We start from the raw sequence: 14,559 nt of genomic DNA on the forward strand, positions 1-14,559 counted from the left end.
AAAGGGCAATTCAAAATAACTAATCTAACTATTGGCATGTTTTTTTTAGAAATCATGAGGAAACCAGAGAACGTTACACTATATGTGAAAAATTATGGAAGTCTAAGAAGCTCTCCAACAAGAAACTGACAAATGTAAATATTTTCATTCAAATTATTTTCAGGGTTTAAAATGAATGATCAGTGTGATTATTTATTGGTATCTAAATATCAGTAATGCATTTCATGTTATAAGATTACACTCAAATACAATTATTGTGCCTCACACAATTGAGAATATTAAAATGGTTGCAATCAAGATGTCATTTGTGCATGGAGATTTTCATCTGTCTCTGTACATATCTATAACCAAAAGCTGAAAATGAATATGGGTTAGACAGATTAGTAAAGGAATGTACTGTTGTGTGGAAATGTTGGAATGAAAGGGCACACACCAGTCAAAGAACCCATGCTGACCCATATTGATGTGTATATCATGTAGATATTAGTGAGCGTGCATGTGTTTGTGTGTGAGTGTGTGTTTGTGTGTGAGTGTGTATGTGTGTGCATATAAGTGTGTATTGGGGGGAGGAGGGTGTAGTGTCTAGTGAGCCTCCATAACATCAAACAGCTGGAAGTGATAAAATATTTAGGATGTACTGGGAGTCTGTGATTATTAATACTCTCTTTTTCTTTCACTAGCCCCCCTTCTTTTCTTCAGTTGCTTGACCTTCTCTCTCCCTATACCCTTGATGAGGAAGGGACGTAACAGACTGTTAATCAGGGCCAGAACCCTGGCGGCCTTTTCTCACCACAAGCAGGAGAAACGGTAGAGGCGGGCCTGCGTTAGCCGACGCTTGTGCTCCCAACCACGTCTGAGGACACGTCATGCTCCAGTGACACTACACACGCTCACACAAACTTGCATCACGCATGCACAAGAACACTTCCCATCATCCCTGTCACCTGTGCAGGCAGCACTGGGGCAAAGAGGAAGCTACTTGATATTCAAAGGAAAGACAGGAAGAGGGAGAGAGAAAGAGAGAGAGAGAGCGAGCATGGCAGAACGAGAGGAGCCATTCAGTTTGTGAAATAAACATAACATGAGGGAGAAAACAGGCTGATGATTTATTAATCCTCCCCACTGCCTTTGATAATTCATTCCAGGAGACAGGATCCAATTTGAGCGGAGCAAAAAGCACCCCCTAACCATCATCAAATAATAGGTGGAGCTGTCAGGTGCCAGCTCTGATGCCTCCCTGCCTTGGCTAAAGAAAGGAGAGCTTCTCTGCAGCCTCCACTGCAGCGAACCTGGCTAATTCATCATTTTGTTCAGACCTTTGAACAGCAGTTATTACAAGTGGAGCTCAGACAGCATATCATTAAAGCCAGTGCAGATGTTTATCGTCAGAGGAATGTCTCCTCATGAAAAACTAGCGACAACGAGATGATATTAGTGAGGCCGTTAGATTTGTCATGCATCGATTAAAATGAGGAGTCGGGGAGATGGAAGTGTGAGGCTGATATTTTTGTTCATGCTGTTAGGGTTTGTCACTATCAATAATTCCTAACTGCGTTTTTCTTTTTGCCCTCAAGTATCTGACTCAACCATGTCTAATATTTTAGCACATGCATCTTAAATATACATCAAATGTACATACTGTATGTGTGAAGTGATGATTAATTGCTCAAAGAAACAATTTTGCTATCTGTGTGAAACCAGCAATGCTGACTCTGCCTCTGAGAGCCAGTGATGTGTCTAAATATGGGATCGAAATTAGTGGAGGTAAACAGAGTGAGAGAAAGAGATGGACAGAATAAAAAAAAGATTGCAACCATATTTGTGAGCAGGGTTGTTGTTCACTCATCATCCTACTGCCTTGAACTGCCCGTAATTCACAATTCTCCTCCAACTATCACACATCTGGAAAGGCCTCACCTTCTGTTTTATACCCATCACTCTGCCTCCATTACACCACTCCTGCTCTACACCCCCTCAAGAATCTATACACTGTGCAGTTATGTCTCTATCAGACTATCAGGATACCAACTCTACCACACACCCTTCACACATCAGGTGGAGAAATTCATTACAGCATGAACACACTGTTATCCAAACTCAAGCCAATGATGTCACTAATCTGAGGCAGAATGAAATGATCCAATCAGTTTTGCTTTTAAGTGAATAGAGTCACAAGTTCTGTTATATGCCCAGAATATGCCTGAATTTTGATAGACAGATCATATAGATAAACTTATGCACATTTTTCTTGTATGTTATGAACTCAAACAAGAACCAGTATTATGTCCAGCTCCACTGGTTGACCATTTGATGGAATTGTCTCGATGAAATGAATGTTATGGTACACACACACACACACACACCATTTGAGGCCAATTTCAAATATACAATTATTACACTAATTAATTAACAGTAGGGCATTGATGACTCAGTGGTAGGTTTCTCGCCTACCATGCGGAAGGCCCGGGTTTGATTCCCAGTTAATGCCCAAACCCCAGCTACTGGATGCAGTACTGGTCCCAAACCTGGATAAAATGGGAGGGTTGTGTCAGGAAGTGACCCCTCACACACAGGGAGAAGCTGAAAGATCAACAACAGCACTAATTAATTGATAGTATCTTCAATTAAAAAAATTGCATGGAGACATTGATTATTATTTTTTTTATAGACTATAGAAGTATAATCAGTATTGCACATCTAGAAATTGTGCTTAGAAACGGTTTCTGTGCATAAATATTGATAAACTTTCGGACTTCTGATTGACTTCAGTCACCATTTTATCATGATCAATATCAATAACTGATTATTCATTTTGGAGGAATATAAATTTGGTAGAAATCAGAACACAGGCTACCAAATAATTTCAATCCACTGTAGTGTCTGTGCATTCACCACAGACAAGAATTCCAACAGGCTTTTCTGTACTAAAATAAGTTTGGAGAAACTGTCAAAAAGTTGAGTTCAATTCAATTTTATTTGTAAACTGCTTTTAAAAATAGACATAGACACTGAGATGACATGAGGAAACAAGAAACCATGAGAGGAACTCAAAAGGAAATCCATCCTCTTTTCAAGTTCCCAGACCAGTTGGGCAAACTACCCCAAAATAAACATTCAGCCCAAGCGTTGACATTTTGGTTTCTTATTATTATTTACCATTATTCCTGTAAATTCATGTTCAGTAAATGTTTCAGCATATTTTCATGCTCATTTTCTTTTGTTCCACTCCAAGTCACTTGATGTGGTTGTGGCTAGTAAAAGTAGATGAATGGAGAAATCTGTCCATTTTTATTGCTGAGCTCTTACGCTAGTGCAGTATGTCAGGACAGTGAAAAAGTCTAAAATAACAAGTACACTCATTTACATGTGGTTTAATTGAAACTGTCTTCCTAGTTAGAGTGCCATTTTGTAATAATTTGTATAAAAGAAATTCATTCAACAAAAGAGTTTTTGTTGAATGACCCCATTTGTAAATCAAGGGACCCTAGATGATGTTATTACCCTAAACTGGGAAGTAGTAGAAATATAGTATTATAATATTATAGTAGAAAGTTGCAGAACAGTAAAGTCATCTATTATTGAGTGTGTTGAATGGATGTTCAGTTTGAACATCCCATGAAAAAGATTACTAGTATAAGCCCTGGACAGTCTATTGGCAGCTGTTGGGAAGTTCAATGTTTTTTACACTCTAGCATAGTATTCCAGGATGCAATCCAGTTTGTGCTGCATATTTGAGAGGAACAAAAAGCAGTAAGTAGTGAGATATCTGCTGTCTATTCAAACAGTCTTAAAACAGTCATAAAGACATCAGAGCTGCTAAAGGAGGTCAGGGAAGGTGTGAGTGAGTGTTAGGAGTTCAAAAGTCATCATAAAAAGGGCATCTGCGGAACATGACCATATTTTATTTAGAACCTCTTCGTCCATGACCCCTATGTCCTCTCTATATCACAAAATGAGAAATGGAAAAATGGACAGAGAAAGACAGAGAGAGATGTTGCACCAAACAGACACGTAGAAAGACAGACACACAGAGAGTGCTAAAGGCAGAGAACAGTCGGTAATGATTTCTGTCTAAAGCAAGAGATGAATGGAAAAGAGAAAAAGTGCAATTGAAAAAAGAGAACACAGGTCTATAGAGAAATGCATCAGAGAAAGGGAAACTGGGATAGGAGAAGAGGAAAGAAAGAGGGGAGAGAGTCGGCGCTAGTGCCTGCGGGGGGACTTTGAGCTCTTCAGACCAGACGCTGTTCTCTCCAAGCCTCACCGTCTCTGACGAGACATCACTTCAATACCCTGCACTCCCCACCAAGCCCTTCACAACTTCCATTCCTCTTCTTCTTCTGAGAGAGAGAGAGCGAGTGAGACAGACGAAAGGACTAAAGGAAAATGAGTCGAGTGGTGGCAAATTTGCACTTCCTGCCACGTACAAAGAGCTTGGCAAAGAAGGGGCGCACTGGTTGGCTAGCCACGTCACTGCCGTATGGACCAACAACTTTTTATGTTCAGTCACAACATCCATGCAGGTTTTCTCAAATAGGCACATTCACAGAGAGAGACAGGGAGTTTGGGGTGGGCTGGTGGTGCACAGCATATCCCATGTTCAAACAGTTCTATCCAACTGATCCATCTCTGAAAGAGACTGTCTGCACTGCTGCTTTGAGCTCGGCCTCCCTCACTGCAACTTGTAGATGTTTTTAATGAGTGCTGCCTGTAATCATTATCTCTCTCTCTGCATTTTTTAACAACTCCTCTCTTCCTCTATTTTACTCAAAAATACACTGACTCACATGGAGAGTCACACTGACAGAAAAGAGCCCAGAGTGTTTCTGTAATGACTTACATGTGTCCCTATTAAGAATCTGGCATGTGGACAAGTATTCTCTCTATCTGTGTCACACAGTTTGACTTTTTTTTTTACCCTGGTGTGCTGGTTGTTGCATGTCTAAATCAGTAAAGGGGCTTTGAGGACACAGGAGTGTGAGTCTTCCAGTTTTTAATGATGATGTGTCTTGTGAACATTACTGGGGTACTTTTGTTTGGGAGAAAAACAAGTGCAATAAAAAGTGAGCAATAATTGATATAATGCAAATCATAAATACAGTAACATGAAAATATCGTAACGTGTTTCTGATTTGATGTCTCAGGGCTTAAAGAATAAAGAATTCAGCAGAAAAAGGTTTTGCCTAAATGATAATTGACTGATTCAACAACTGCACTTAGAAGTCTCAAGTGTCAGGTGAACAGATTTCCATTCTTTTATCAGTACAGAGAAATGTATTAACATTCTTGTCCATGATAATGACACGAAAAATTTATTAGATAGAAATAAAACAGACAAAAAGGCTGGTGTATATCTGTAAGATAGTGACACACAATCCAATAATTTCTGCATATAGATATGTCAGCAATAGATAGACATGAGATTACCTGAAGGATTTAACTGACGGTGCACGATAGAGAGAAATGCAAACACAAGCGAAAAAAAAAAAGCCAAAGAAATGTTGGTGTGGGTGTCATTATGTACTTTCATCCAGCTGTTAATTCATGGCCTGACACCTCTGTGTTTGTCTGTGTATGCTGACCGCACTGCCTGGACTGGTGTGTGAGACAGAGAGAGAGAGAGAGAGAGAGAGCAAAAGAGACAGTGTACTGTAAGAGTAAGCCCAGCATGGCAGACTCCAGCCGCCCTGCGGTGTGGTAAAAAGCCCAAGCGTAAAATAATTCCAGGCCTGTAAAAAGCTCCCACTGCTGCATGTGTGGAGCTAATGAGGAGAAACCCCCACCCTAAACCACACACTCTCTCTCTTAGTCAATTTATCTTTATATCACTAGTTCTCTCTCTCTCTCTCTCATGATGTGCAGAAGGGTCAAGCAAGGCTAGTGGTGGGTGCGCCCTGCATGGAGGGCAAGATCAGAGGAGGAGCACCAGGCAGAGAGAGTGGGAGTATGGGTGAGACTGCGTGCGAAACAGAAATAACCACTAGAGAGGGGGATGGAGACAGCGACAAGCAGACAGTCCTCCACCCTGTCTCACTGCCACAGCACATCAGACCCATGTTCATCTGTCTGAGGAGAGCGAGGGGAGGGGAGCGAGGATACAGGAGACGAGCTGAACGAGACAATGGCACAGGTGAAGAGATGCACATATGTGAATAGTATGGTGCACAGACACACACACACACACTTACAGACACACACCCATCCCCCTTGGTCGCTCCTCTCTCCATCAGAGCAGAGTAAAGCCTGGGGGAGCTATAGGGTGGCAGCTGTGTGCCAACTGTGCCTAAAGCTTGCCCTCATGCCTGCTCTCTCTCTCTCTCTCTCTCTCTCAGGCCTGTAATATTCAGACTTGAAAATGTACGTCACATGTTTATCATAAAATATATTTAGATTTATTCTGCCATACATATATATTGGATAAGGTTAAGAGTGTTTAGAACATTCTGTAGTATGCCAGCTAACAACATGTTAGGAAAAGGTTAGCTTGTAGTGTCTCAAGGTTAGCTAATAGCTTGTACTGTCCTTCCTCAAGTAATCTAATAAAACATCTGCTCTAATATTGGTTGCTTTATAAATTTCCTATAACTGTACTTATACACATGCACAGTATTCTCAGTTAAACAAACAAAAATTGATAGATAGATAAATAAATAAATAAATAAATAAATAAATAAATAAATAAATAAATAAATAAATAAAATTACAGTTAATATTCTAACAAAAAATGTTTTAACAATGTAGGAACATTTACAGTGTTAATTAATTAGTCAGCAAGCTGTTGAATAATTGTCTGTAGTAGCAAGGCTCTGACAGCAGTACCATCTGTAATGCAAATGATAGGTTTATATTAATACACGAGTTCTAACACATTATTGTGTCTATAGCAAGCTCATGCACAAGGACTTGTAGGGTGGACCCTTAACATAATCGAAGGCTAATAAACAGGTTAAAATGTAATTTAAATAACTGTATTTATTTAATATTTATGGAGTCTAAGTTCTCAGCCATATGTAACAGTCAGCAAGTTTCCTAGGACAGAAGAGCTTCGCTGGGTTATTTCGAAAAAAGGGCAAAAAAAAAAGAAAGCCCAGAAATGGAGACATTGTTCCTAGCTGCTATAACGTAAGTGATAACAGGAATTAACTCACTAAATGCCTCCCAGAACTGTTACTATGTACTGTTACTATGAATGGTTAAAACACAAAATATGCTGATTATTTATAAATGAAAATTAGATTTGTTGATAAATTGCTGTGGCATAAATTACAGAGGAGTAAAATACTTTAGGACTGAGTCATAATAAACTATGACCAAGCATGCTGTTATGAGAAAATAATAATTTATTTTGAGGCTGTCCACTCACTCACACATGCTTAGTCATCATTTATTCCTTAAGCATTATTTAATAACTTTCTCAGAACACCTAAAACATCTGAAAACCAATAGTTTCGAGAAACTAAACATTAAAAAAAATCATCAGAAAAATCTGCTAATCTTAACTTATTTTATCATTACTTTCTTCAGAGATCTCACACTCTAATGGATATTCACCCTTCAGAGATTAGCTTTACTATATGGATAAATAAAATGATCTCTACTAGCTGAGATCATTTAATGTCACCTAATGTAAGATGTTATTTCCAGGAAAAAAAACAATTAGTTAATATTGTAAAAAAGGTCTATGCTGTCTTTATAATGTATACATACTGTATGTAAGATTATACATATGTGACACCTTTTTAATGAGGTCAGTTTTCTTCACTGTATAACTCTACCATTTTTCATGCTTGCACATGTTCATGCCATCGATGGCACAGCTTCTGTGCAGGTCAGTGTGTGTGCTGTAAGATAGAATGACAGAGTGATATTCACTTTGTCTAGCTCATCCCCTGTCCGCTATGTCATTTTTCTTAATATGCACCTTGGCATCACACACCCCAGTGAGGGAGCTGACACTAATTATAGTGTTCTCTTCTGTACCGCATCACCACACTCACCAGCCTCCTTCACTATTAGCATTGTTCAGACCACTGGTCCAGGAACAGCTCCCGTTATTGTAACCATTCTTCCACCACACCTGTACTGATCTTCTGTACAGTGATAAAATGGCCTAACATACCACTTACCAACACCCAAATGATTGCTGAGAGGGACAAAATGAGTCATTCACTTACTTTTTTTGCACACAGAAGGCCTGCATTCAGATACTTTTATGAATACATGCACATACACACACTCTACAGACCTATTTATATGAATTGGCCTTAGCGGTGTGTGCTTGTGAGGCAAAAAAAATTGTGCATTACACATGAATGCCTTATGCGATAGAAGATAGCACCAATTAGGACTATAAAGTGGCTTTGGGAAAAGGAGTGAAAACCAAACAGTTTGGAGCTCCTCAGCCATAGACACAGGCTTTTTCTTTCTGCATTCTGCCATACTTTATTTTTAATGTGAGCCACCGATGGTGTGATAGAACTCTAAATCTGCCCACTGAAGCAGGTAATGGGCAGGGCAAAGTAACAGGTGAGCACAGGTGGATGGAAGAACAGACATCAAGCCTCAGGCTGGAGTGTTAACTTACCACCACAAAAATCCACTTGTCCAGGCTTCTCAGTCAACCGAAGCAGCTGATCCATTGCATTCCTCAGTTGAGTTCTTGAAAAATAAATGAGAAAAAATGTAACTTTAGTTAAGCTTTGTGCTTGTTTTTCTTTGTTCTTAAATGAATGTTCTTCATCATAATTTATTGAAAGTCATGTGAAAATCAAACAGGCGTTAGAATGAAATGGACTTAAAGGATTTGATTGTGACTAGCAGCAGTACTACATCTCAGCTTTATATTAAATTTTAACAGCATGTCTAAACCAGCGTTTCTGATCTTTCTGTAATATTATGAGGTGGCTGTTTTTGTCAACTATAATCAATAGTTCTCTGAATTGTGAAAGAGATAGTGGTTTTGTAAGATAATTAGTGAGGTTAATCAATGACTATAGATAGAAAACGTTCCAGAAAGCTCCACAGCACATCAGGTTGAGACCAATTACGGACTTGAGTATCTGAAGTGTTATGGACTGTATATGTTCAGGTTAAATAAAGATGCTAGTTATGTTCTGCAGTTTGCTAATTGTTGTTAGCAAGTTAAGCAAGTTGAGTTTTTGAATGAAAACTGGCTTGTTTTTACAGCAGTGCTGTTTCTTTTATTTTCACGTTTTATATGTTTTTCCAGGGATGTGGTGGTAGTGTTCACATTTAAACTTTTTGTTTATACCCCATACCCCATACACTTTCAGTAAAATTCTGAATACAGAAAATTGACGATATTTGGAGCACTAAATATACAGATAGTGGCAACATAACATTCTATCAATCTATATAGCACTGGACATTTTTTTCTCTGGCTATTAATAGGAATCTCTCAAATTAGAAAATACATTTTGTCAAAACTGATGGTCACACAGACACACACACACTGAAATATTTTTTCTGGAATATCAGAAAAAAAGGGGAGGATTAAGTTTAGAGTGTTTGGAGTCCTTAGTGGTTTTATATCCAGGATTGCTCAATGGCTTCTGTTAGTAGTTAAACAATAGCTTGTACAAAGGGCACAGAGGTTTACAACAAACAGTTGAAAAATCAGCCAAACCAAAGTCAAACAAGGAGGATATTGTGATAATTCTGTGCCTTAATCCTCAGTAATTCTGAAATGGGCCTTGGAGGATTACCACTGCTGTTCTTTTTGACTAATATAGTTGTTAGCAGCACCCACTACACCACAGACTGACTCGAATATGGAGTTGTAATTGAGACTAAATAAAACCTTGACACTCCTCTAAACTCAGCATCAGGCTGTCCGCTATTAGCCCAGAACATTACCGCAGAACTCTATTAAAGACACCGAGGGAGACGGGTGGGAATACTAGTGAAGTCTGGGTGTGAACCAGTTCCATATGTATCCTGCCCTTTTTAAGTGGCCAGCAGTTAATGGCCACCTATACTGTGCCATTGTGTGTGTGTGTGTGTGTGGGTGTGTGTGGGTGTGGGTGTGTGTGCAGATAATGAAAGATACGTCTATAAAGCTCCTTTCACACCTGCACTTTTATGCTGTACGATCAATGATGATTAATCATACAGGGTTATGAGTAAGTGCAAGCAAGAGTCAAAATACAGACAGAATTGAAGCTGTGATCAACCAGGATAATACCTAATATATTTAGCAGGAGTTATGTGTTAGCAAAAGTCCATACTTTATCAGGAAGAAAGATGGTGCCTCTGTGACATTTTAAAGTAGCTGATTTAAAATGTTAGAACAGTAAAGTGACAACAAAAAGAAAAGTCTAACGTGAACAAAGGGGAACTGAAGAAATGACAGGAAAATGGAGCAATGCAGAAAAAAACGTGTTGCGGATAAAAATCTTCAAATGAATGGGTATGCAGTATGCAAACATGTATTAGCATATCGCCAGCAGGCTTCAAGAATGCTATTAAAGTTGAGAGAAGACACAGGTAACTCAAATGTCAGATCTATTGTATGTAAAATATTTGCAAAAAAGTCACATCTTATGCAGTTGGTCATTATCATGAATGTTAACGTGTGCGTCCTAGTTAAATATAGGTTGAATGGCACAAAGCCCATATGCCCATAAGGTCCAAGCATCTGAGTGTGAAAAAGCACTACAAGGCAGGTGTAGGTTAACTTCTGCCTGCTTCTTCCGTGTCTCTTCTCCCCCTCCAACTCTTCTATCCAGATGCTCCCTGCACCTGTGAGATGGCCTTTCCCCAAGCTTTAGGGACCAACTTTGCAAAAGCATACAAAAGCATGCACAGACATACACTAAAACTTTATTTACCAAAGACTCTGATGAGATGTGAAGTACAGAATTAACAGATGTGTTTGATTAGCTGATTTCTTTTGGCTGCACAACATCTTCATCATACTCCTTTAATCATGGTGTATTGATTTGCAGTGCAAAAAATTATGTTGCCATATAACCTATAACTGTTGTCCGTTATGAGATTTGTTTAGGTTTCATATAATTCTATAATTTAAACTTAAAATATATATTAAATAGCATTTTGTTGGAAACAATGGATGACATGGATTCAGTCCAACTGGATATTTCAAGAGGTGTTTAGAGTAAGGAACAAAAATTGAAGCAAGTAATCTTCCATATTCCATAACCATTGCCACATTTGCTTTAGGGCAGTTTGTGTGAGTTTGTGTGTGTGTGTATGTGTGTGTGTGTGTGCATCCTGTCCTTTTCCTCTTCACACATTCCAGACAGGCAGCATATTGAGCTGATTAACAGCATTGACTACAATGGCTTGTATGCTGTTAGTTGTTCTATTTCTTTCTTTCTTGCCTGTCTGTGCCAAATAAGCATCCAGTGGAATTTGAAAATCTATGTATGCATTAAAAACATTTCAGAAAGTGAGACCTTGATATATGTAAGACTGTAAGAGCAAGAATGCATCAGGTGTAAAGTAAGGCTGCTCAGTCATACAGATAAAAGCAGATATCAGATCAGTTGAAAAAAAAAAAAACCTTGATTTTTTTAAAGTCTCAAAATACATTAAAGGACTTTTCTATTAAAAACAAGGCAGGTGTCTGTAGTAGGATGTTGCTGGATCATTTTGAGAGGAACCATCTCTCTACATCATGATCCATTCATGGCCGGACAGCTTTGGTGGAAGAAGACAGCACTGTTAGCTAGCAGCACTTGCGGTGGTGAAGCAGTGAAAGGTTAAAGAGCCCATCTTTCATCTCCACTGCATCATCCCCACATCTGCATAATTCATGGGCCTGTTACTGTAATCAAAAATTCTTATTTATTTGGGTAGGCTGAGCAGAAGCCTGCTCTCCCCAGACTAATAGTCTCTGGTGGCTGACTTTCATTTTGCAGTGCCGCAATATCACGGCGCCTGTGGATGAGAGAGGTTAGAGGCTCTCATCCACATACATGAACACACACATGCACACACATACACACATACAAATACACACACTGTATAGAGGCAATCTTCAAACTTTAGCAGACACACACTTAGCTCCCAATTTTCTTTTTCTTTTCTTTTTTTAATTTCTCAGACATATCAATTCTCACTTCACGCTATGTGGGCCAGTTCTGGGTTAGGATGCTCCATCTGATTGCCACACCAGTCTGTAGGCAAGCTGGCTCTGTACACAGCTGTGTGGGCGTCCCGGGAATGGGCTCAGACTCCCATTGCCTCCCGTGAGTCTCAGCGGGGTTACTTGCACCTCTAAGCAGAGTCTGTCAGATCTCTGCAGAAAAAACACCAGAGTGTGTATGTGTGTGTGTGTGTGTGATTGAGTGAGAGATGCAGTTAGTACAAGGAATAATTAAGAGACCAAATGCCTAATTTTTTTTTAAAAAAGTGAATCTAACATCCATAAGAAATCTGTACATATAAAAGGATTAAGACTTTAAGTGAGAAGGATTATTATAGGTCTGATGATGATGATGATGATGATGAAGTTATAGCAGCACAGTTTAAAAGGAAAGAGAGAAAGTGAGATGAGAATAAAAAAGAGAGGTGAATGGGATCCATTAGTCATTAACTGAAATTCATTTGTATGTGACATTCATTCACTCCATGATCTCTTCTTTCACACAGACTGTCTTCTGTCTATTCCTCATCCTCTCAAGCATATATAGATAGATACATGCACACACACACACACGCACACACGCACACACACACACACACACACACTTTCTCTCCACAAAAGCTGACTGCTTGTGTTTATTTCTTTTGCCAGCCTCTTTAATCTTAAGAGGCGGTACCATTTGCATGCAAATCAACTATTACTTAGAGGCACTGAGAAACTGTTACATTCAATAATCAAGGACAAGGCAAGGAAAGAGGGCCAAAGAAAGAAAGAATGAAAGAAAAAAAGAAAATGAGGAGGGTATAAATGTGCTAGCAGGGCCCCCAGAAATCAAAATTAAGTTAATTTCTTGGCCTCCACATCAGATTATTTGCTAATAACAAATGTCTTAAAGCAGATTATTATTTTATTTTTTTGTGGAACTGAGTGCAGCAACACTACCAAAGGTCATAAAAATACATAGAATGAGTTATATCAGAGAAAAAATACATATAATGGTATTATAGAAGTGAGACCAATTTTCTTTCTAGGCCAGACTGTCAGTGACAGCCATGTCAGGTGATTACACAGAGTGAAATAGTCCTAGATCTGACACATCCATAACATGTTATCAGTAATTGAGAAAGTGCATATGAGATGCAGTCATGGGTGTAACTTTTTTTTTCCTAAAATGCCTTTAAAAGAGAAATGAAATGTGAGTAAGTGCACATTGTCCAGCAAGAGTAGCAATAATTACACAAAAGGGCAGATGACATGGCCTGTAGGTTTATATAGTGTTTTTTAAAGCTTTTTGCTGTTTGCTATTTGATGGAATGACTGCGTGAACCCAGCAAAACATTACGCACTTAAACCACTTAAAATGTATGATACTTTGCCCCACATCATTCTTATTATCCCATTGAAAAACCTGTGACTGCTTAACTATAAGAGTTTCAATATCAAGCTATAGATAGAAATTTGATTTTAGTCCTCCCATCTAATATCTGGACCAGCTGTCAATACAAATGAGCATTCTGGTGATGATTTTTGTTATTGAACTGTTTACGCATTTGACCTACATAAAGATTCACTTCTTCACTTACTTTCCTGGACATTCACTCTTTCACTCACACAGACATCCCACATCTGACCAGTCATTCATTTTGTCTCTATTTATATCATGCATCCTGCAATAACAATAAACAAAGGTCAAATCATTATAACTGTCCATAGATCTTTACGTTTAGGTCTTTGATTGTGTTATGCTACATGATAGCATTTATATATACCATAGTTTAAACTTAAACATAACTTTAAACATAATTTGAGGTGTATCATCCTGTGCCCAGATGATGAACCCCACTGAACTGTTCCTACTCTGAGCCAGTGGACATCCAGAATCTGAACCATAGCAAAACTTATCAGCTAAACATTTGTAACATTTTTATCATGCTGCTTGTTTCCTTTCTGTCTTCTCTCTGATTCCTCTTCATTTGAAGTTGCAGCTCAGCTCTACAACCCCCACCCCACTCCCCACTCTCTCTCATGATGACTTGTTTGAAGTTCCAGAGGAGCTAGGTAGGTTATTTTCACTCTGCAGTGAAGAACATGGAGGGAGCTCTCTGTAAGGCTGTTGATTGTGAGCCGTTTGAAGTCCTAAACGCTCCACACTAACATTCGCTCCCTGGCGCTGTCGCAAAGGCCTTTTGAAGCTGCGCTGAGCAATACACAGATTTTATACATTACACTTCTCCAAAACGGGCAATTATTTTTCTCCCCCTTCTTTTAGTATAGCTGAGCATGTGCCAATTGCTCCAGTAAAGGAGAAGCTAACTGCACCCACACACATCTTCTCTTAAGGAATGTGTGTGTGTGTGTGTGTGTGTGTGAGAGAGAGAGAGAGAGAGAGAGAGAGAGAGATAGACTGTATACTGCATTCAACATTCATA

This window comes from Hemibagrus wyckioides, linkage group LG01 (genome assembly GCF_019097595.1).
Source record: "Hemibagrus wyckioides isolate EC202008001 linkage group LG01, SWU_Hwy_1.0, whole genome shotgun sequence".
In the NCBI taxonomy this organism is placed as follows: domain Eukaryota; kingdom Metazoa; phylum Chordata; class Actinopteri; order Siluriformes; family Bagridae; genus Hemibagrus; species Hemibagrus wyckioides.